This window comes from Thalassophryne amazonica, chromosome 3, assembly GCF_902500255.1.
Source record: "Thalassophryne amazonica chromosome 3, fThaAma1.1, whole genome shotgun sequence".
NCBI classification, from domain to species: domain Eukaryota; kingdom Metazoa; phylum Chordata; class Actinopteri; order Batrachoidiformes; family Batrachoididae; genus Thalassophryne; species Thalassophryne amazonica.
In genome coordinates, this window is record NC_047105.1 from 74,970,655 (window position 1) to 74,996,415 (window position 25,761).

Consider the following 25,761-nt stretch of genomic DNA (forward strand, 5'->3'; position numbering starts at 1 on the left):
CCAAAGAGGTGACAAAAGAACAAAATGGTCACTTTGTCAGACCTCCAGCATTCCTCTTTGGACAGAGAAGAACATTCCAGAAGGACAACCATCTCTGCATCAATCCACCAGTCAGGTCTGACCTGTATGGTAGAGTGGCCAGACGGAAGCCAGTCCTTAGTAAAAGGCATGTGGCAGCCCACCTGGACTTTGCCAAAAGGCACGTGAAGAACTCTCAGACCATGAGAAACAAAATTCTCTGGTCTGATGAGACAAAGATTGAACTCTTTGGTGTGAGTGCCAGGTATCATGTTTTGAGGAAACCAGTCAACATTCCTACAGTGAAGCATGGTGGTGGGAGACTATAGTCAGGATTGAGAGAAAGATGAATGCAGCAATGTACAGAGACATCCTGGATGAAAACCTGCTCCAGCACGCTCTTGACCTCAGACTGGGGGGTAACAGTTCATCTTACAACAGGACAATGACCCTAAACACACATCCAAGGTATCAAAGGAGTGGCTTCAGGACAACAGTTACCTGCAGTAGCTCAGCCAGAGCGCAGGCCTGAATCCGACTGAACATCTCTTGAGGGATCTGAAAATGGCTGTGCAGTTATGCTCCCCATCCAACCTGATGGAGCTTGAGAGGTGCTGCAAAGAGGAATGGGGAAAAATTGCACAAAGATAGGTGCACCAAGCTTGTGGCATAATTTTCAAGAAGACTTGAGGCTGTAATTGTTGCCAAAAGTGTATCAACAAAGTACTGAGCAAAGGATGTGAATACTTACGTTCATGTGATTTTTTATTTCATTAAATTAAATAATAATAATAATAAAAAACTCTTCCATCTTGTCATTATGGGGTGTTGTGAGCAAAATTTTGTGGAAAAAACATGCATTTACTCTGCTTTGGAATAAGGCTGTAAGATAACAAAATGTGAAAAAAGTGAAGCACTGTGAATACTTTGTGAATGCACTGTGAGTCAAATCAAGTCTGAGAGCATGCGCTGGTGCTGTACTTTGCCACATCTGCACCATGAAACCATCCAGGCAGACAACCGATCCGTTTCAACATCTACCATTCAAGATAAAATCACAAAGCGCTGTACAAGAATTTAAGAACACAGAAATAAAAATACAGAAACAGTAATGACATAAAACTAGTTAAAAGCAAGTCTGTACAAATAGGTCTTGAGCTTCTCCTTAAAAGTTCCAACAGAGTCCACAGAAGGTAGGTGTAGTGGCAGTGCATTCCACACTTTGGGTGCCATGGCCTCAAATGCACAGTCTCCTTTGGTCTTCAGCCTTGACCTTGGTACAACCAACAGGTTCTGGTCCAAGGACCTCAGAGACCTGTTTGTCACATACAGGTGCAAGAGTTCACTGATGTAAAGTGGCATTTGTCCATGCAGAGCTCTAAAAGTCATCAGCAATATTTTAAATTGCATTCTGAACTGAAATGGGAGCCAATGCAAAGAGGACAGAATGGGTGTTATGTGAGACCACTTAGACGACCTTGTAAGGAGCCTTGCAGCCACATTCTTGTCCATTTGTAGGCAGTCCAGGATTCTTAATCACTAAGGGAACAAACTCCTCAGAGGCCTACAAGGACTACAGTTTTTTGTGTATTAAGTGACAAATAAATAGCATCCATCCAGTTTTAATTATGACATCAATACACTTTTGAAGAACAGATACCCTAGAATCATTTTGTGGAGAGAAGATGTACAGCTGTAGGTCGTCTGCATAACAAAGATATGATACATCATTAAAGGCACTCAAAATATGTCCAGGTGGGAGCAAGTACAATGCAAATAAAATAGGTCCCAGAGCGGAACCTTGGGGCAGGACAGAATGGCAGAAGAGGATGTATATTTAGCTGCAGCAACTGAAAAACTTCTATTAGACAGATAGGATAAAAACCAATCTAGGGCTGACCCAGAAATGCCCACCCATGTCCTTAATCTCTCAATTAAAACACCATGATCAGCAGTGTCAAAAGCTGCAGACAGATCCAAAAGTGCAAGTACTGAATATTCACCTGCATCTCTGTGGATTAAAATATCATTTGAAACTCTAAGAAGAGCTGTTTGAGTCGAATGCAAGTGACGGAACACAGGTTGAAATTTGTCAAGAATATTATGTTCAGGTAAAACGTCGCTAAGCTGTTTGGCCAACACTTTTTCTAAAATTATGGAGATAAAAGGCAATTTTGAAATTGGTCTAAAATTCTGAGGAAGAGAAGGGTCAAGATTAGTCTTTTTTAATGAATAACAGCCTGTTTAAAATACTGAGGGACACAGCCAGAAATACTGGGGTCCTCAACACTCAGCGACCTGCATGCTGCATGCTGCATCAAATCAAATCAATTTTATTTATATAGCGCCAAATCACAACAAACAGTCGGCCCAAGGCGCTTTATATTGTAAGGCAAAAGCCATACAGTAATTACAGAAAAACCCCAACGGTCAAAATGACCCCCTATGAGCAAGCACTTGGCGACAGTGGGAAGGAAAACTCCCTTTTACCAGGAAGAAACCTCCAGCAGAACCAGGCTCAGGGAGGGGCAGTCTTCTGCTGGGACTGGTTGGGGCTGAGGGGAGAGAATCAGGAAAAAGACATGCTGTGGAAGAGAGCACAGATCAGTCACCAATGAATGAATGAATTACAATAGTCCAGCCTAGAAGAAATAAATGCATGAATTAGCTTTTCAGCATCACTCTGAGACAAGACCTTTCTAATTTTAGAGATATTGCGCAAATGCAAAAAAGCAGTCCTACATATTTGCTTAATATGCGCATTGAAGGACATATCCTGATCAAAAATGACTCCAAGATTTCTCACAGTATTACTGGAGGTCAGGGTAATGCCATCCAGAGTAAGGATCTGGTTAGACACCATGTTTCTAAGATTTGTGGGGCCAAGTACAATAACTTCAGTTTTATCTGAATTTAAAAGCAGGAAATTAGAGGTCATCCATGTCTTTATGTCTGAAAGACATTCCTGCAGTTTAAGTAATTGGTGTGTGTCCTCTGGCTTCATGGATAGATAAAGCTGGGTATCATCTGCGTAACAATGAAAATTTAAGCAATGCTTTCTAATAATACTACCTAAGGGAAGCATGTATAAAGTGAACAAAATCGGAACAAATTCGGTCCTAGCCAAGAACCTTGTGGAACTCCATAATTAACCTTAGTCCGTGAAGAAGACTCCCCATTTACATGAACAAATTGTAATCTATTAGATAAATATGATTCAAACCACTGCAGCGCAGTGCCTTTAATACCTATGGCATGCTCTAATCTCTGTAATAAAATTTTATGGTCAACAGTATCAAAAGCTGCACTGAGGTCTAACAGGGCGAGCACAGAGATGAGTCCACTGTCTGAGGCCATAAGAAGATCATTTGTAACCTTCACTAATGCTGTTTCTGTACTATGATGAATTCTGAAACCTGACTGAAACTCTTCAAATAGACCATTCCTCTGCAGATGATCAGTTAGCTGTTTTACAACTACCCTTTCAAGAATTTTTGAGAGAAAAGGAAGGTTGGAGATTGGACTATAATTAGCTAAGATAGCTGGGTCAAGTGATGGCTTTTTAAGTAATGGTTTAATTACTGCCACCTTAAAAGCCTGTGGTACATAGCCAACTAATAAAGATAGATTGATCATATTTAAGATCGAAGCATTAATTAACAGTAGGGCTTCCTTGAGCAGCCTGGTAGGAATGGGGTCTAATAGACATGTTGATGGTTTGGAGGAAGTGACTAATGAAAGTAACTCAGATAGAACAATCAGAGAGAAAGAGTCTAACCAAATATCAGCATTACTGAAAGCAGTCGAACATAAAGATATGTCTTTGGGATGGTTATGAATAATTTTTTCTCTAATAGTTAAAATTTTATTTGCAAAGAAAGTCATGAAGTCATTACTATTTAAAGTTAAAGGAATACTCTGCTCAATAGAGCTCTGACTCTTTGTCAGCCTGGCTACAGTGCTGAAAAGAAACCTGGGGTTGTTCTTATTTTCTTCAATTAGTGATGAGTAGTAAGCTGTCCTAGCTTTACGGAGGGCTTTTTTTATAGAGCAACAGACTCTTTTTCCAGGCTAAATGAAGATCTTCTAAATTAGTGAGACGCCATTTCCTCTCCAGCTTACAGGTTATCTGCTTTAAGCTGCGAGTTTGTGGGTTATACCACGGAGTCAGGCACTTCTGATTTAAGGCTCTCTTTTTCAGAGGAGCTACAGCATCCAAAGTTGTGCTCAATGAGGATGTAAAGCTATTGACGAGATAATCTATCTCACTCACAGAGTTTAGGTAGCTACTCTGCACTGTGTTGGTATATGGCATTGAAGAACATAACAAAGAAGGAATCATGTCCTTAAACCTAGTTACAGTACTTTCAGAAAGACTTTTACTGTAATGAAACTTATTCACCACTGCTGGGTAGTCCATTAAAGTAAATGTAAATGTTATTAAGAAATGATCAGACAAAAAGGGGTTTTCAGGGAATACTGTTAAGTCTTCAATTTCTATGCCATATGTCAGAACAAGATCTAAAGTGTGGCTAAGGTGGTGGGTGGGCTCATTTACATTTTGAGCGAAGCCAACTGAGTCTAATAATAGATTAAATGCAGTGTTGAGGCTGTCATTCTCAGCATCTATGTGGATGTTAAAATCACCCACTATAATTATCTTATCTGAGCTAAGCACTAAGTCAGACAAAAGGTCTGAAAAATCACAAAGAAACTCACAGTAACAACCAGGTGGACAATAGATAATAACAAATAAAACTGGTTTTTGAGACTTCCAATTTGGATGGACAAGACTAAGAGTCAAGCTTTCAAATGAATTAAAGCTCTGTCTGGGCCTTTGATTAATTAATAAACTGGAGTGGAGGATTGCTGCTACTCCTCCTCCTTGACCCATGCTTTGAGCATTTTGACAGTTAGTGTGACTCAGGGGTGTTGACTCATTTAAACTAACATATTCATCCTGCTGTAACCAGGTTTCTGTATGGCAGAATAAATCAATATGTTGATCAATTATTATATAATTTACTAACAGGGACTTAGAAGAGAGAGACCTAATATTTAGTAGACCACATTAGGTTAAGGATTGTTAAGAATCTGCATTCTTGCATCCCCTCTTGCTTGCCTCTACTGGTGGTTGGCTCTCACTGCGGTATTGTATCACTTCCTGTTCCGGAGCACAGCGGTGTTTTTTTGTATCTTTTAGCTGTTTAATCTGCGCAGTTAGATTGATCTAGTTATCTAGATTACGATTTGTTTCCCAGTGTAATCTTTACGTGCCTTAACTAAAGCACTCCTGCTGAATCACCTCTAAATTATTTACACATTATTCACTTTGCGTGTTTTTAGGAATCCACTAGCTTAGCGTAGCTACTAGCTCTTAGCCAATTTAGCATGGCGGCTTCTTCTGTCTCTCCCGCACTTTTCTGCTCTGGGTGTGAAATGTTTAGTTATTCCTCGGCCTCCTTTAGCAGTAACGGTACTTGTAATAAGTGTAGCTTATTCGTAGCTTTGGAGGCCAGGCTGGGCGAATTGGAGACTCGGCTCCGCACCGTGGAAAATTCTACAGCTAGCCAGGCCCCTGTAGTCGGTGCGGACCAAGGTAGCTTAGCCGCCGTTAGTTACCCCCTGGCAGATCCCGAGCAGCCGGGAAAGCAGGCTGACTGGGTGACTGTGAGGAGGAAGCGTAGCCCTAAACAGAAGCCCCGTGTACACCGCCAACCCGTTCACATCTCTAACCGTTTTTCCCCACTCGACGACACACCCGCCGAGGATCAAACTCTGGTTATTGGCGACTCTGTTTTGCGAAATGTGAAGTTAGCGACACCAGCAACCATAGTCAATTGTCTTCCGGGGGCCAGAGCAGGCGACATTGAAGGAAATTTGAAACTGCTGGCTAAGGCTAAGCGTAAATTTGGTAAGATTGTAATTCACGTTGGCAGTAATGACACCCGGTTACGCCAATCGGAGGTCACTAAAATTAACATTAAATCGGTGTGTAACTTTGCAAAAACAATGTCGGACTCTGTAGTTTTCTCTGGGCCCCTCCCCAATCAGACCGGGAGTGACATGTTTAGCCGCATGTTCTCCTTGAATTGCTGGCTGTCTGAGTGGTGTCCAAAAAATGAGGTGGGCTTCATAGATAATTGGCAAAGCTTCTGGGGAAAACCTGGTCTTGTTAGGAGAGACGGCATCCATCCCACTTTGGATGGAGCAGCTCTCATTTCTAGAAATCTGGCCAATTTTCTTAAATCCTCCAAACCGTGACTATCCAGGGTTGGGACCAGGAAGCAGAGTTGTAGTCTTACACACCTCTCTGCAGCTTCTCTCCCCCTGCCATCCCCTCATTACCCCATCCCCGTAGAGACGGTGCCTGCTCCCAGACTACCAATAACCAGCAAAAATCTATTTAAGCATAAAAATTCAAAAAGAAAAAATAATATAGCACCTTCAACTGCACCACAGACTAAAACAGTTAAATGTGGTCTATTAAACATTAGGTCTCTCTCTTCTAAGTCCCTGTTGGTAAATGATATAATAATTGATCAACATATTGATTTATTCTGCCTTCCAGAAACCTGGTTACAGCAGGATGAATATGGTAGTTTAAATGAGTCAACACCCCCGAGTCACACTAACTGTCAGAATGCTCGTAGCACGGGCCGGGGCGGAGGATTAGCAGCAATCTTCCATTCCAGCTTATTAATTAATCAAAAACCCAGACAGAGCTTTAATTCATTTGAAAGCTTGACTCTTAGTCTTGTCCATCCAAATTGGAAGTCCCAAAAACCAGTTTTATTTGTTATTATCTATCGTCCACCTGGTTGTTACTGTGAGTTTCTCTGTGAATTTTCAGACCTTTTGTCTGACTTAGTGCTTAGCTCAGATAATTATAGTGGGCGATTTTAACATCCACACAGATGCTGAGAATGACAGCCTCAACACTGCATTTAATCTATTATTAGACTCTATTGGCTTTGCTCAAAAAGTAAATGAGTCCACCCACCACTTTAATCATATCTTAGATCTTGTTCTGACTTATGGTATGGAAATAGAAGACTTAACAGTATTCCCTGAAAACTCCCTTCTGTCTGATCATTTCTTAATAACATTTACATTTACTCTGATGGACTACCCAGCAGTGGGGAATAAGTTTCATTACACTAGAAGTCTTTCAGAAAGCGCTGTAACTAGGTTTAAGGATATGATTCCTTCTTTATGTTCTCTAATGCCATATACCAACACAGTGCAGAGTAGCTACCTAAACTCTGTAAGTGAGATAGAGTAACTCGTCAATAGTTTTACATCCTCATTGAAGACCCCATTCCTACCAGGCTGCTCAAGGAAGCCCTACCATTATTTAATGCTTCGATCTTAAATATGATCAATCTACTTTGTTAGTTGGCTATGTACCACAGGCTTTTAAGGTGGCAGTAATTAAACCATTACTTAAAAAACCATCACTTGACCCAGCTATCTTAGCTAATTATAGACCAATCTCCAACCTTCCTTTTCTCTCAAAAATTCTTGAAAGGGTAGTTGTAAAACAGCTAACTGATCATCTGCAGAGGAATGGTCTATTTGAAGAGTTTCAGTCAGGTTTTAGAATTCATCATAGTACAGAAACAGCATTAGTGAAGGTTACAAATGATCTTCTTATGGCCTCGGACAGTGGACTCATCTCTGTGCTTGTTCTGGTAGACCTCAGTGCTGCTTTTGATACTGTTGACCATAAAATTTTATTACAGAGATTAGAGCATGCCATAGGTATTAAAGGCACTGCGCTGCGGTGGTTTGAATCATATTTGTCTAATAGATTACAATTTGTTCATGTAAATGGGGAATCTTCTTCACAGACTAAAGTTAATTATGGAGTTCCACAAGGTTCTGTGCTAGGACCAATTTTATTCACTTTATACATGCTTCCCTTAGGCAGTATTATTAGACGGTATTGCTTAAATTTTCATTGTTACGCAGATGATACCCAGCTTTATCTATCCATGAAGCCAGAGGACACACACCAATTAGCTAAACTGCAGGATTGTCTTACAGACATAAAGACATGGATGACCTCTAATTTCCTGCTTTTAAACTCAGATAAAACTGAAGTTATTGTACTTGGCCCCACAAATCTTAGAAACATGGTGTCTAACCAGATCCCATATTGGCCTCTCTTCATCGGCTTCCTGTTAATTCTAGAATAGAATTTAAAATTCTTCTTCTTACTTATAAGGTTTTGAATAATCAGGTCCCATCTTATCTTAGGGACCTCGTAGTACCATATCACCCCAATAGAGCGCTTCGCTCTCAGACTGCAGGCTTACTTGTAGTTCCTAGGGTTTGTAAGAGTAGAATGGGAGGCAGAGTGTTATGTGTCGGACGCAGCCCGGAGAACCGACCAGCGTTTGAAGGACCCAGTATAAAATAAGCAGAGCACGGTACAAAGGATAACAGAGTTTAATGAACATAACAGTGCTGTGAAAAATATAAAAGTGCGCGGTCTGGCGTGGTGGATTGCGGTGCGCTCCCAGCAGCGCTAACGGTCCGGAGCCAGAACTGGTTCGGACCCAAGGACCCCGCCGACACCCCCCAGGTGGCCGCGACAAACCGAGTCTGTGAAAGAAGGAATCATTATGTGAGTCCACACTCAACACACAGAGAGAACGCTCAAAGGTGCACAAACAGCAAACACTTCCTGGCTTAATTACTAATCAGCTTCCCACCCTGCAGGCATAGAACATCCAGTTCACAAACTCACTGCAGCGGAAGCTGATTTAAACGACCAACATACAGCTCAATATAATAAGGTGTGAGGGACACCACATTTACTGACTGTATAAATGTTAGTCACAAAATCTAACGTACCTCAGGAAGTGTGCTGACGAGCGTGAGACCTCACCCTCTCCTCTTTCACAGACCATGCATCAAACCTGGACGTTCTCTGCATCCACTGATGATGAGATGGCTCCCGAGACGACGATCTCACCCGTCTGGTCACAAGGTCGAGTCTCTGGCAAATACACACTGTGTACTCCAGTCTTAAATGCCACCATGTTCCAATCCATGTAGATGCACCACAGCTGTGAGTCCTGATGAGCCGCAGGTGATCAGCCTCAGGTGATCAGGGTGAGGTCCTGATAAACTCAGCTACACAGCCACTCAGTCCCAAATGCAAGCCACCTGGAAGGAAAAACAAAAGACAGAAACAAAAAGGCAGCCAGGCCCCCCAGCCATACAACACAGAGCCTTCAGCTTTCAGGCTCCTCTCCTGTGGAACCAGCTCCCAATTCAGATCAGGGAGACAGACACCCTCTCTACTTTTAAGATTAGGCTTAAAACTTTCCTTTTTGCTAAAGCTTATAGTTAGGGCTGGATCAGGTGACCCTGAACCATCCCTTAGTTATGCTGCTATAGACGTAGACTGCTGGGGGGTTCCCATGATGCACTGTTTCTTTCTCTTTTTGCTCTGTATGCACCACTCTGCATTTAATCATTAGTGATCGATCTCTGCTCCCCTCCACAGCATGTCTTTTTCCTGGTTCTCTCCCTCAGCCCCAACCAGTCCCAGCAGAAGACTGCCCCTCCCTGAGCCTGGTTCTGCTGGAGGTTTCTTCCTGTTAAAAGGGAGTTTTTCCTTCCCACTGTAGCCAAGTACTTGCTCACAGGAGGTTGTTTTGACCGTTGGGGTTTTACATAATTATTGTATGGCCTTGCCTTACAATATAAAGCGCCTTGGGGCAACTGTTTGTTGTGATTTGGCGCTATATAAAAAAATTGATTGATTGATTTAACTGTTTTAGTCTGTGGTGCAGTTGAAGGTGCTATATTATTTTTTCTTTTTGAATTTTTATGCTTAAATAGATTTTTGCTGGTTATTGGTGGTCTGGGAGCAGGCACCGTCTCTATGGGGATGGGGTATTGGGGGGATGGCAGGGGGAGAGAAGCTGCAGAGAGGTGTGTAAGACTACAACTCTGCTTCCTGATCCCAACCCTGGATAGTCATGATTTGGAGGGTTTAATAAAATTGGCCAGATTTCTAGAGATGAGAGCTGCTCCATTCAAAGTGGGACGGATGCCGTCTCTTCTAACAAGACCAGGTTTTCCCCAGAAGCTTTGCCAATTATCTATGAAGCCCACCTCATTTTTTGGACACCACACAGACAGACAGCATTTCAGGGAGAACATGCGGCTAAACATGTCACTCCCGGTCCGATTGGGGAGGGGCCCAGAGAAAACTACAGAGTCCGACATTGTTTTTGCAAAGTTACACACCGATTCAATATTAATTTTGGTGACCTCCAATTGGCGTAACCGGGTGTCATTAGTGCCGACGTGAATTACAGTCTTACCAAATTTACGCTTAGCCTTAGCCAGCAGTTTCAAATTTCCTTCAATGCATGAGGAAGCCTGGATAACCCCTGCCTGTGGTGCAAACACATAGTAAATTTTGCTGAGTAAAATTTACTCTGCTGGGATAACATTTGATCCCAGTCTAAATAGAGTAAAAACACTATTACTGTTATATGGCTGGGGGGCCTGGCTGCCGGTTTGTTTCTGTCTTTTGGTTTTCCTCCCAGGTGGCGTGCGTTTGGGACTGAGTGGCTGTGTTGCTGAGGCTGTCAGGACCTTACCCTGATCACCTGCGACTCGTCAGGACTCACAGCTGTGGTGCATCTGGATGGATTGGAACATGTTGGCATTTAAGACTGGAGTGCACAGTGTGTATTTGCCAGAGACTTGACCTTGTGACCAGACGGGTGAGATCGTCGTCTTGGGAGCCATCTCATCAGCAGCGGATGCTGAGAACGTCCAGGTTTGATGCACAGTCTGTGAAAGAGGAGGGGGTGAGGTCTCACGCTCGTCAGCACACTTCCTGAGGTACGTTAGATTTTGTGACTAACAGTTATACAGTCAGTAAATGTGGTGTCCCTCACACCTTATTGTATTGAGCTGTATGTTAGTCATGTATCAGCTTTCACTGCAGTGGAGTTTTGTGAACTGGATGTTCCATGCCTGCAGGTTGGGAAGCTGATCAGTAATCAAGCCAGGAAGTGTTTGTTGTTTGTACACCTTTAAGTGTTCTGTGTGTAGAGTGTGGACTCACATAATGGTTCCTACTTTCACAGACTCGGTTGTTGCGGCCACCTGGGGGGTGTCGGCGGGGTCCTTGGGTCCGAAACACCTTCTGGCTCCGGACCGTTAGCACTGCTGGGAGCGCACCACGCCAGGCCGCACCTTTTGTTGTTATATTATCACTGTTATGTATTAAATTCAGTTAGCCTTTGTACCGTGCTCTGCTTATTTCATACTGGGTCCTTCAAACGCTGGTCGGTTCTCCGAGCTGCGTCCGACACATAACAATTACAGAGTGAAATCAGTTCAACCGTTGTCGCCAACCGAACGGTTCCCCTCTCCCCCCAAACATCAGTCTGCCCCGCCTCCATTGTGCATGCCTCATTTTGGAGCTCAGCAGCTCGTCTGAGACAGACTCTCTTCACCCAAAGTGATCAAATGGATTAATGGGATTATTACCCATCAGATGACAAGGTAAAACCTCTTAAGTCATTCTAAAGTCAGTTTTAAGCAGAAACAAGGCTGTTGTAAGCAGGAAAGAGTCATTAATTCGTGACGCTTTGAAATGGTGGACGGTCAGTGAATGCAACAGCTAGCAGCTCTTGTAGCTGCTGCACTCTGATCGCTTCCTCCATCTTTTCTGATGAAATAATGCTGAATTTATGTGGAGATGATTGTTGTACAGAAGCTTCAGATATCTTTCGCTGAGAGAGATGATGACTGGAGTGCAGTTTTAAGCAGAAATGAGGTGATAATTGGTAAACTGTGGCTGATGACGCATGCACAGTGAAGGCAGTGCGGACTGATTTTTAGGGGGGACTGTTCGGTCGGCGACACCGTATAGTCAATGCAAGTGGTTCTACTCCAATAAGAGCTGATTTTACACTATGTTGAGTTGATTTAGCCCCGTGGTAGAGTATATTTAATTCTATTTAGACTGGGACTGTTATGTGGGCTGCTGAAGAGGAGGTACTGCTGACCACCACCAGATGGCGTCCTACCACACTGGCACTTTTTGGTCCTTAGAGGGCGCACGGGCCGGTGGGCCTCTCTGACTTCTCCAGGTGCACTCGTAGGCTGTCAGCAGTTGTTCATCATCATCATTCACTACACCCATAAAAGCTTGGAAGAGACATCATAACTCTGCCGAGTTATCAGCTTACCACACAGGTAAACTTACTCAGTCTTTTGTGCTGTTCACGCCTTCATTGTTACTGAAGTCTTTGCAGTTGTGATTATATACTTGCAGCTTGGAGCCGAGTTTGTGGGAAGTTTGGAGGAGTTGGCGTCTCCACTCCTCACCTCTTACTTACTAAGTATAACAATTGACACTGCACGTTTTCCAGTTTTCCTCTGCACTCTGGGAGTATCTGGATTTATTCCTTCAGGAGGATTTCTGTGAGTTGCTGACTGTTTGCTGGGTGAACACTCACCCACCTTAACCTGTTTTTGCTCCTGCCAGCAGTACCGGTCCGACAGCCTCGAGCGGTGGTCACCTGGGGAATCAGGTCTTGGCGGCTCTGGTGGATTGCAGGCCTCCGATTGGCGGTGGGGCTTCGTGGGTTCCGGCTCCTCTCTGGATAGGCGTCTCCTACCCTCGGGCCTGCCCACGTGTCACCATTTTGTTGTTAATTGGACTAAGCATATTTGACTTTGTTTGTACATTGCATAATAAATTGTTATTTATTTGAACTCCTATTGACCATTCATTTACGCCCCCTAACGTGGGTCCGTGCATTCACTTTCCCAACAGGGACCAAATGTTATCCCAGCAGAGTAAATTTTACTCAGCAAAATTTCCTGTGCACCTGCATGGACTTTTCATTAAACAATTTTTTTTCTTTTGTAAATTTGTGTTATTTGATTTCCTGTTTTCAGTTTCTTCAGCTTTGTAAAACTTTGCAAAAAAACTTTGTAACTGTTAGAATGGTCTAAGCAGTGGGTCACCCGTTTGAGTCTAGTCTGCTTGAGGTTTCTTCCTCAATATCATCAGAGGGAGTTTTTCCTTACCACTGTCACCTGTGTGCTTGCTGTAGGGGTGGGTAAGGTTAGACCTTACTTGTGTGAAGCGCCTTGAGTTAGCTTTGTTGTGATTTGGCGCTATATAAACAAAATAAATTGAAAGTGAAATCTTCCAAGATGCAAGACAGCTCTAACAAAAACACCCACATGATCTCTAAATGTTCTGAGATCTGCAGGTTTCCCCAAGGCCACAACAAAGGCCATTCCATCAATGACCAGGCAGGGTTCTTCAAGTGTTAATTCTGCTGGACACACAACATCCTGGTAATCCTCCCCGGTTCTTATTGTAATACTGTCCCTCACAATGTACAAACTCAAACTATTTCACACTTATAAATTTATTCAAAGTCACAGTGGAAAAATAAAATCCTTTCCTTATTGATCCCCGTGGGCATTTAAGGAAGATGCCTGAGCCCTGCCCATAGTCCGCGTGATAACGGGACATATGATTTATATTCTAACCTCAATCTCTTTGTTCTAAGTGGTTAAACCGGTTCAACCCAGTTCGACATGCACATTCAAACAAATAACAGACTAAAAGTTTATCAAACTACAATATCATTTAAATAAAGTAATTACTTAATACCAAAACAAATAGCAAAGAAAACAAAATAATAGCTAAACACACTAATATATCTAACAATCCTGTGTAATCATTTCAGCCAACAGTGCTTTGTTGTAGAGGTGGGCGGATTGATCCTAATATCAATAATATCAATACCAACGCTGGTATTGATATTGAATGATCCTCGTGTAAAAAGATTGATACTCAAACTTTTGTCTCTCCCGCACGCACTGACTGCTGCGCATGCAGATTCATCAAAGTCTGCTCTCTGTCTGTAAGAGCAGCGTTGTGCTGTGTCACACAACACGGAGCAGCGCACCCTCCCCCTCTGGTCTTTTGTTGTTGCGCCGTCACGTGGCTCAGCAGCGCCAGCCAACAGCCATGCAGGTAGGCTCAGCCTGGCCCGCCCACTCAGCGCTCTCCTTGAGTTAGCCCTCTACGTCAGGAGATTTTGTTTTAAGTTGTGTCGAGTGATATTTTTTTAAACAAAAATGTTGATTGTGATAATAAAGTATTTTGTTGTCATGTACAATGTTTGGTGAAATTCTATCCCGGGTCTTTTGGATCCTTTGGATCTATGAAGCTTCAATATGAAAAAGTATCGGTATCAGTATCGATATCGGCGATACTGGGCCTGTATTTACTTGGTATTGGATCAATACCAAAATTCCTGGTATCGCCCACCTCTAATTTGTTGCCACCTTGCAGTTCTCCATTTGTCTCTGCAAGTGACATTTGAACAGGCCCATTAAGAAACCAAAGTGAGACATTTTTAGGAAAAGCTGACAGACACTTTTTCCACTTTTAAATGATTGTAATAATGTAGTGGAGAATGAAAAGATGCCTATTAAGAAACCAGACGCTAGAATGGCTTCTGAAAATATAGTAATTTTATTCCTTGGCTTTGAAAATGTATGTTTGGACCCCAAAAGCAGCTCTCTATCACTTTATTGTACTGAGATAGGCGATTCTGATTATTGGTGGCCATTTTGTTTTTTACTAATTTGAAACCTTAAATGGCAAAAATGACGGGGACAAACAAAATAAAATCACAGTCAGCACCCCAAAATCCTTTGGAAAAAAATCTGTCTGCTTTTCCTCAAAAATGCCTCCAGGGTTCACTTTTGGCAAAATGGGCCTCGTCTACTACAAGGTAATGGCTGAGTCCAGTTGTTGTTGGTCTTTTTTTTTATTTTCTATCCTCCCTGCTCTTCCCTCAGAAACTTCTGTGTTCATGGAAATGAATACACACGGGGAATGTGTGCGAGCGTGGACGAAACCAGGTAGGAGACAGGTAGGTCCGGAGCTGATTGGTGCATAAAGATCACGTGATCAGTCTCTTCCACTCCGAGGAGGACACCTTGGTGTTCCGCTCCACCTGGCTCGAGCCACACCGCGGTGACGCACGAGGCGCTCAGTGTCAAGTGTCTTCAAGTTGCACCGAAAGGAGTGACGCGACAAACTTCCAACAGGTAAGACAAAACTCACATTAACCACTTTAAAACACCAGAAGTACGCGGTAACTCCAGCCAGTATATATTTTTTGAAAGACGTATGTACAAAGCTGTATCTTTGTCGCCGAATCCGGTCCAGTAATTGAAAATACCGCCAGATAGCATTATCTGGAATAAATCACAGTCATTAAAAACAAAACAAAACAGATTAACTGTATTTTCTCTCCTACAAGCTTCAGATGTATCTCGACAACTATTTATCAAAACATTTCATCTAGTTCACCAGTCAGTGTTATAAACCTGTAATTAAACTTCATAAATATTGGTCCTTGACGCTTTATTGTTTTATGGCGTCATGACGCATACCTATTTTCCCCAGCTGTACGAACGTATTTCCTCAAAGCATTTTATTAAGATTTTTTGAATAATCGCACAGTAATATTCCTTTACTGAGCCATACGTAAGTGTTTATTGTTGACTTGTTTTTATTTAAGTTTTAGTGGCCCTGTAAGTTGAACAAAAAAATAAATCATAAATGATTTATGTTTTAATTGTGTTCAAATTGGCATACTATTTGTATTTTTATTTATTATTTATTGCCTTGATGTAATAACATGTTTAAGATTTTTGTTGTTATTTAATAGTAATGCCAGTGGTACCTTTCACTGTAAAGAAATAGTAAGTCCCTTCGGCTGCTCCCTTGTTTGCACTCGGGGTCGCCACAGCAAATCCAAGGTGGATCTGGATCTTCTGGATCTGCATGTTGAATTGGCACAGGTTTTACGCTGGATGCCCTTCCTGACACAACTCCATATTACATGGATAAATGTGGCAGGGGTGGGATTTGAACCCAGAGCCTTCTGAACTGAAACCAAGCACATTAACCACTTGGCCACCACCCCTGGTTTCACTGTAAATGATGGAGCAAAATGCTAACGTTCAGATTATCTTAAGATCATATAATAGTAGTTTGTAAGGGTTTTACTTTTCCAGTGTGTGCCTCACCTCCTGCTGAAACAGCATGACCGTTGTGTCTATACGTTTGGTTTGATATATTTGTATGAACATATTTATAAATATAAATATAAATGCTCTACTGGTGGTTGGCTCTCACTGCGGTATTGTATCACTTCCTGTTCCGGAGCACAGCGGTGTTTTTCTGTATCTGTTAGCTGTTTAATCTGCGCAGTTAGATTGATCTAGTTATCTAGATTACGATTTGTTTCCCAGTGTAATCTTTACGTGCCTTAACTAAAGCACTCCTTCTGCTGAATCACCTCTAAATTATTTACACATTATTCACTTTGCGTGTTTTTAGGAATCCGCTATCTTAGCGTAGCTACTAGCTCTTAGCCGATTTAGCATGGCGGCTTCTCCTTTCTCTCCCGCACTTTTCTGCTCTGGGTGTGAAATGTTTAGTTATTCCTCGGCCTCCTTTAGCAGTAATGGTACTTGTAATAAGTGTAGCTTATTCGTAGCTTTGGAGGCCAGGCTGGGCGAATTGGAGACTCGACTCCGCACCGTGGAAAATTCTACAGCTAGCCAGGCCCCTGTAGTCGGTGCGGACCAAGGTAGCTTAGCCGCCGTTAGTTCCCCCCTGGCAGATCCCGAGCAGCCGGGAAAGCAGGCTGACTGGGTGACTGTGAGGAGGAAGCGTAGCCCTAAACAGAAGCCCCGTGTACACCGCCAACCCGTTCACATCTCTAACCGTTTTTCCCCACTCGACGACACACCCGCCGAGGATCAAACTCTGGTTATTGGCGACTCTGTTTTGAGAAATGTGAAGTTAGCGACACCAGCAACCATAGTCAATTGTCTTCCGGGGGCCAGAGCAGGTGACATTGAAGGAAATTTGAAAGTGCTGGCTAAGGCTAAGCGTAAATTTGGTAAGATTGTAATTCACGTCGGCAGTAATGACACCCGGTTACGCCAATCGGAGGTCACTAAAATTAACATTAAATCGGTGTGTAACTTTGCAAAAACAATGTCGGACTCTGTAGTTTTCTCTGGGCCCCTCCCCAATCGGACCGGGAGTGACATGTTTAGCCGCATGTTCTCCTTGAATTGCTGGCTGTCTGAGTGGTGTCCAAAAAATGAGGTGGACTTCATAGATAATTGGCAAAGCTTCTGGGGAAAACCTGGTCTTGTTAGGAGAGACGGCATCCATCCCACTTTGGATGGAGCAGCTCTCATTTCTAGAAATCTGGCCAATTTTCTTAAATCCTCCAAACCGTGACTATCCAGGGTTGGGACCAGGAAGCAGAGTTGTAGTCTTACACACCTCTCTGCAGCTTCTCTCCCCCTGCCATCCCCTCATTACCCCATCCCCGTAGAGACGGTGCCTGCTCCCAGACTACCAATAACCAGCAAAAATCTATTTAAGCATAAAAATTCAAAAAGAAAAAATAATATAGCACCTTCAACTGCACCACAGACTAAAACAGTTAAATGTGGTCTATTAAACATTAGGTCTCTCTCTTCTAAGTCCCTGTTGGTAAATGATATAATAATTGATCAACATATTGATTTATTCTGCCTAACAGAAACCTGGTTACAGCAGGATGAATATGTTAGTTTAAATGAGTCAACACCCCCGAGTCACACTGTCAGAATGCTCGTAGCACGGGCCGGGGCGGAGGATTAGCAGCAATCTTCCATTCCAGCTTATTAATTAATCAAAAACCCAGACAGAGCTTTAATTCATTTGAAAGCTTGTCTCTTAGTCTTGTCCATCCAAATTGGAAGTCCCAAAAACCAGTTTTATTTGTTATTATCTATCGTCCACCTGGTCGTTACTTTGAGTTTCTTTGTGAATTTTCAGACCTTTTGTCTGACTTAGTGCTTAGCTCAGATAAGATAATTATAGTGGGCGATTTTAACATCCACACAGATGCTGAGAATGACAGCCTCAACACTGCATTTAATCTATTATTAGACTCTATTGGCTTTGCTCAAAAAGTAAATGAGTCCACCCACCACTTTAATCATATCTTAGATCTTGTTCTGACTTATGGTATGGAAATAGAAGACTTAACAGTATTCCCTGAAAACTCCCTTCTGTCTGATCATTTCTTAATAACATTTACATTTACTCTGATGGACTACCCAGCAGTAGGGAATAAGTTTCATTACACTAGAAGTCTTTCAGAAAGCGCTGTAACTAGGTTTAAGGATATGATTCCTTCTTTATGTTCTCTAATGCCATATACCAACACAGTGCAGAGTAGCTACCTAAACTCTGTAAGGGAGATAGAGTATCTCGTCAATAGTTTTACATCCTCATTGAAGACAACTTTGGATGCTGTAGCTCCTCTGAAAAAGAGAGCTTTAAATCAGAAGTGTCTGACTCCGTGGTATAACTCGCAAACTCGTAGCTTAAAGCAGATAACCCGTAAGTTGGAGAGGAAATGGCGTCTCACTAATTTAGAAGATCTTCACTTAGCCTGGAAAAAGAGTCTGTTGCTCTATAAAAAAGCCCTCCGTAAAGCTAGGACATCTTTCTACTCATCACTAATTGAAGAAAATAAGAACAACCCCAGGTTTCTTTTCAGCACTGTAGCCAGGCTGACAAAGAGTCAGAGCTCTATTGAGCTGAGTATTCCATTAACTTTAACTAGTAATGACTTCATGACTTTCTTTGCTAACAAAATTTTAACTATTAGAGAAAAAATTACTCATAACCATCCCAAAGACGTATCGTTATCTTTGGCTGCTTTCAGTGATGCCGGTATTTGGTTAGACTCTTTCTCTCCGATTGTTCTGTCTGAGTTATTTTCATTAGTTACTTCATCCAAACCATCAACATGTTTATTAGACCCCATTCCTACCAGGCTGCTCAAGGAAGCCCTACCATTATTTAATGCTTCGATCTTAAATATGATCAATCTATCTTTGTTAGTTGGCTATGTACCACAGGCTTTTAAGGTGGCAGTAATTAAACCATTACTTAAAAAGCCATCACTTGACCCAGCTGTCTTAGCTAATTATAGGCCAATCTCCAACCTTCCTTTTCTCTCAAAAATTCTTGAAAGGGTAGTTGTAAAACAGCTAACTGATCATCTGCAGAGGAATGGTCTATTTGAAGAGTTTCAGTCAGGTTTTAGAATTCATCATAGTACAGAAACAGCATTAGTGAAGGTTACAAATGATCTTCTTATGGCCTCGGACAGTGGACTCATCTCTGTGCTTGTTCTGTTAGACCTCAGTGCTGCTTTTGATACTGTTGACCATAAAATTTTATTACAGAGATTAGAGCATGCCATAGGTATTAAAGGCACTGCGCTGCGGTGGTTTGAATCATATTTGTCTAATAGATTACAATTTGTTCATGTAAATGGGGAATCTTCTTCACAGACTAAAGTTAATTATGGAGTTCCACAAGGTTCTGTGCTAGGACCAATTTTATTCACTTTATACATGCTTCCCTTAGGCAGTATTATTAGACGGTATTGCTTAAATTTTCATTGTTACGCAGATGATACCCAGCTTTATCTATCCATGAAGCCAGAGGACACACACCAATTAGCTAAACTGCAGGATTGTCTTACAGACATAAAGACATGGATGACCTCTAATTTCTTGCTTTTAAACTCAGATAAAACTGAAGTTATTGTACTTGGCCCCACAAATCTTAGAAACATGGTGTCTAACCAGATCCTTACTCTGGATGGCATTACCCTGACCTCTAGTAATACTGTGAGAAATCTTGGAGTCATTTTTGATCAGGATATGTCATTCAAAGCGCATATTAAACAAATATGTAGGACTGCTTTTTTGCATTTACGCAATATCTCTAAAATTAGAAAGGTCTTGTCTCAGAGTGATGCTGAAAAACTAATTCATGCATTTATTTCCTCTAGGCTGGACTATTGTAATTCATTATTATCAGGTTGTCCTAAAAGTTCCCTAAAAAGCCTTCAGTTAATTCAAAATGCTGCAGCTAAAGTACTGACGGGGACTAGAAGGAGAGAGCATATCTCACCCATATTGGCCTCTCTTCATTGGCTTCCTGTTAATTCTAGAATAGAATTTAAAATTCTTCTTCTTACTTATAAGGTTTTGAATAATCAGGTCCCATCTTATCTTAGGGACCTCGTAGTACCATATCACCCCAATAGAGCGCTTCGCTCTCAGACTGCAGGCTTACTTGTAGTTCCTAGGGTTTGTAAGAGTAGAATGGGAGGCAGAGCCTTCAGCTTTCAGGCTCCTCTCCTGTGGAACCAGCTCCCAATTCAGATCAGGGAGACAGACACCCTCTCTACTTTTAAGATTAGGCTTAAAACTTTCCTTTTTGCTAAAGCTTATAGTTAGGGCTGGATCAGGTGACCCTGAACCATCCCTTAGTTATGCTGCTATAGACGTAGACTGCTGGGGGGTTCCCATGATGCACTGTTTCTTTCTCTTTTTGCTCTGTATGCACCACTCTGCATTTAATCATTAGTGATCGATCTCTGCTCCCCTCCACAGCATGTCTTTTTCCTGGTTCTCTCCCTCAGCCCCAACCAGTCCCAGCAGAAGACTGCCCCTCCCTGAGCCTGGTTCTGCTGGAGGTTTCTTCCTGTTAAAAGGGAGTTTTTCCTTCCCACTGTAGCCAAGTGCTTGCTCACAGGGGGTCGTTTTGACCGTTGGGGTTTTACATAATTATTGTATGGCCTTGCCTTACAATATAAAGCGCCTTGGGGCAACTGTTTGTTGTGATTTGGCGCTATATAAAAAAATTGATTGATTGATTGATTGATAAGTTGTTATTAAGTGCTTAGGCAAATAGGTTGATATTACACAGTATTACAAAAAATTCCTCAGTGGTCTTTACTATGTGTACATTATTGCCCTTAGAATGCTTATCAGATGAGGACAATTTGACACAATATCTTCCTCATAATGGAATGTGCTAAAAACAGAAACAAATTACAATTTTTTCCTTGTCATTCTTATTCTCCAGTGTCATCAAAAACTATTGCTGAGTTCATTGTATAGAGGGTTTTCATGTGACGTATCGGTCACGTCATTTTGTGTCCCGCGGTCATTCTGGATTACGACATGATGCCGCTGTGATACTCTACATGCATTTGGCAAACACTTGCAGAAGCTTCAACGTCAGTGTGAAGAAGCCTCATGGCACCGTGGCGCTGAGAGAGATCCGCCGCTACCAGAAATCCACTGCTCCCAGAATTTTATTTTATTTTATTCGGCAATAAAATTATATAAGAATACATAAAAATACAGAGATAACACAAGAACGCTTCCAATACGGATGCTTATTTACATTGTGGTCCTCGAGTACCGAGCTGCTGATCCGCAAGCTGCCCTTCTAGTGCCTGGTGAGAGAAATCGCTCAGGACTTCAAGACGACTTCCACATTCATAGCTCCGCTGTGATGCTCTGCAGGAGGCCGGCGAGGCTGACCTGGTCGGCAGCTTCCTAGTTCACAATATCACAGTGTGACACTGTCGGCCAGTTCGTTACATCACCACTGAATTCACTATCTGGTACAAGATACGGATCCACTGAACCAACTGCTACACATCTATCATGATAAATAGCTTTACCTCGAGGATTTAAAGCATCATAATAACCATACATTCTCTCCATTTTTCTATCACGCGCCAGCCTCCTTGTAATCCAAATCAAATCAAATCAATTTTATTTATATAGCGCCAAATCACAACAAACAGTTGCCCCAAGGCGTTTTATATTGTAAGGCAAAAACCATACAATAATTACAGAAAAACCCCAACGGTCAAAACGACCCCCTGTGAGCAAGCACTTGGCGACAGTGGGAAGGAAAAACTCCCTTTTAACAGGAAGAAACCTCCAGCAGAACCAGGCTCAGGGAGGGGCAGGCTTCTGCTGGGACTGGTTGGGGCTGAGGGGAGAGAATCAGGAAAAAGACATGCTGTGGAAGAGAGCAGAGATCAATCACTAATGATTAAATGCAGAGTGGTGCATACAGAGCAAAAAGAGAAAGAAACACTCAGTGCATCATGGGAACCCCCCAGCAGTCTAAGTCTATAGCAGCATAACTAAGGGATGGTTCAGGGTCACCTGATCCAGCCCTAACTATAAGCTTTAGCAAAAAGGAAAGTTTTAAGCCAAATCTTAAAAGTAGAGAGGGTGTCTGTCTCCCTGATCTGAATTGGGAGCTGGTTCCACAGGAGAGGAACCTGAAAGCTGAAGGCTCTGCCTCCCATTCTACTCTTAAAAACCCTAGGAACTACAAGTAAGCCTGCAGTCTGAGAGCGAAGCGCTCTATTGGGGTGATATGGTACTATGAGGTCCCTAAGATAAGATGGGACCTGATTATTCAAAACCTTATAGGTAAGAAGTAGAATTTTAAATTCTATTCTAGAATTAACAGGAAGCCAATGAAGAGAGGCCAATATGGGTGAAATATGCTCTCTCCTTCTAGTCCCCGTCAGTACTCTAGCTGCAGCATTTTGAATTAACTGAAGGCTTTTCAGAGAACTTTTAGAACAACCTGATAATAATGAATTACAATAGTCCAGCCTAGAGGAAATAAATGCATGAATTAGTTTTTCAGCATCACTCTGAGACAAGACCTTTCTAATTTTAGAGATATTGCGCAAATGCAAAAAAAGCAGTCCTACATATTTGCTTAATATGCGCATTGAAGGACATATCCTGATCAAAAATGATTCCACGATTTCTCACAGTATTACTAGAGGTCAGGGTAATGCCATCCAGAATAAGGATCTGGTTAGACACCATGTTTCTAAGATTTGTGGGGCCAAGTACAATAACTTCAGTTTTATCTGAATTTAAAAGCAGGAAATTAGAGGTCATCCATGTCTTTATGTCTGAAAGACATTCCTGCAGTTTAAGTAATTGGTGTGTGTCCTCTGGCTTCATGGATAGATAAAGCTGCGTATCATCTGCGTAACAATGAAAATTTAAGCAATGCTTTCTAATAATACTGCCTAAGGGAAGCATGTATAAAGTGAATAAAATTGGTCCTAGCACAGAACCTTATGGAACTCCATAATTAACCTTAGTCTGTGAAGAAGACTCCCCATTTACATAAACAAATTATAATCTATTAGATAAATATGATTCAAACCACTGCAGCGCAGTGCCATTAATACCTATGGTATGCTCTAATCTCTGTAATAAAATTTTATGGTCAACAGTATCAAAAGCAGCACTGAGGTCTAACAGAACAAGCACAGAGATGAGTCCACTGTCTGAGGCCATAAGAAGATCATTTGTAACCTTCACTAATGCTGTTTCTGTACTATGATGAATTCTAAAACCTGACTGAAACTCTTCAAATAGACCATTCCTCTGCAGATGATCAGTTAGCTGTTTTACAACTACCCTTTCAAGAATTTTTGAGAGAAAAGGAATGCTGGAGATTGGCCTATAATTAGCTAAGATAGCTGGGTCAAGTGATGGCTTTTTAAGTAATGGTTTAATTACTGCCACCTTAAAAGCCTGTGGTACATAGCCAACTAATAAAGATAGATTGATCATATTTAAGATCGAAGCATTAATTAATGGTAGGGCTTCCTTGAGCAGCCTGGTAGGAATGGACATGTTGATGGTTTGGGGGAAGTAACTAATGAAAATAACTCAGACAGAACAATTGGAGAGAAAGAGTCTAACCAAATACCAGCATTACTGAAAGCAGCCAAAGATAACCATATGTCTTTGGGATGGTTATGAGTAATTTTTTCTCTAATAGTTAAAATTTTATTTGCAAAGAAAGTCATGAAGTCATTACTAGTTAAAGTTAAAGGAATACTCGGCTCAGTAGAGCCCTGACTCATTGTCAGCCTGGCAACAGTGCTGAAAAGAAACCTGGGGTTGTTCTTATTTTCTTCAATTAGTGATGAGTAGTAAGATGTCCTAGCTTTACGGAGGGCTTTTTTTATAGAGCAACAGACTCTTTTTCCAGGCTAAGTGAAGATCTTCTAAATTAGTGAGACACCATTTCCTCTCCAACTTACGGGTTATGTGCTTTAAGCTACGAGTTTGTGAGTTATACCACGGAGTCAGGCACTTCTGATTTAAGGCTCTCTTTTTCAGAGGAGCTACAGCATCCAAAGTTGTCTTCAATGAGGATGTAAAACTATTGACGAGATAATCTATCTCACTCACAGAGTTTAGGTAGTTACTCTGCACTGTGTTGGTATATGGCATTGGAGAACATAACAAAGAAGGAATCATATCCTTAAACCTAGTTACAGCGCTTTCCGAAAGACTTCTACTGTAATGAAACTTATTCCCCACTGCTGGGTAGTCCATTAAAGTAAATGTAAATGTTATTAAGAAATGATCAGACAGAAGGGGGTTTTCAGGGAATACTGTTAAGTCTCCAATTTCCATACCATAAGTCAGAACAAGATCTAAAGTATGGTTAAAATGGTGGGTGGACTCATTTACATTTTGAGTGAAGCCAATTGAGTCTAATAATAGATTAAATGCAGTGTTGAGGCTGTCATTCTCAGCATCTATGTGGATGTTAAAATCGCCCACTATAATTATCTGAGCTAAGCACTAAGTCAGACAAAAGGTCTGAAAATTCACAGAGAAACTCACAGTAACGACCAGGTGGACGATAGATAACAATAAATAAAACTGGGTTTTGGGACTTCCAATTTGGATGGACAAGACTAAGAATGAAGCTTTCAAATGAATTAAAGCTCTGTCTGGGTTTTTGATTAATTAATAAGCTGGAGTGGAAGATTGCTGCTAATCTTCCCCCTCGGCCTGTGCTACGAGCATTCTGACAGTTAGTGTGACACGGGGGTGTTGACTCATTTAAACTAACATATTCATCCTGCTGTAACCAGGTTTCTGTAAGGCAGAATAAATCAATATGTTGATCAATTATTATATCATTTACTAACAGGGACTTAGAAGAGAGAGACCTAGTGTTTAATAAACCACATTTAACTGTTTTAGTCTGTGGTGCAGTTGAAGGTGCTATATTATTTTTTCTTTTTGAATTTTTATGCTTAAATAGATTTTTACTGGTTGTTGGTGGTCTGGGAGCAGGGACCGTCTCTACGGGGATGTGGTATTGGGGGGATGGCAGGGGAGAGAAGCTGCAGAGAGGTGTGTAAGACTACAACTGTGCTTCCTGGAGCAGAATGGAGACAGCACCTGTCCTGCAGCAAATCGGTCATGTGATTGAAAACCCTCTATAGTCATATTCTAATGGTAATTGGATAATTAAAATTACCAAAATTTAGATGGCTTACTTCTTTCTTCAACTGAATATGGAAAAACTAAAGTTCTTTGTGCCAGCATTGTAACTACAGTGATTGAAAAGCTTGGCTGTATTTCAACCTCAGTTTGTCCAACTGTCACATGTGTAGGTGTTATATTAGACTGGGCCTTCAGTGTAGATAATCATGAAAATTGTTTCATACAATCTTGTTTCTCTTTTTTTTCATTTAACATTGCCTACCTTAAGCTTTTTATACCCCATAATGAATTGAAAATTATTTTTGTCATGTTACGTCAAGATTATTGCAATTCATTGTTTTTCAGTCTTCTCTAAATTGCTTACAAATAATTCACTTTTTTTTTTTTTTTTTTTTTTTACTTCAGGGCTTCTAATGAGGCCCTTCCATCAGGTTCCGTGTGATAGAATTTTGTTTTGTTTAC

General features: G+C 41.6%; 1 protein-coding gene across 2 annotated transcripts in view; it reads left to right on the plus strand.

Moving 5' to 3' along the window:
* Positions 1–15,043: 15,043 nt before the first annotated feature.
* LOC117507061 (LIM domain and actin-binding protein 1-like) overlaps positions 15,044–25,761 on the plus strand; it is a 57,995-nt gene continuing 47,277 nt past the window's right edge. For both annotated transcript variants that reach the window (XM_034166814.1, XM_034166815.1), the window contains exon 1: positions 15,044–15,147. The gene's annotated coding sequence lies outside the window, so the exon portion shown is untranslated. The remainder of the gene's footprint in view (positions 15,148–25,761) is intronic.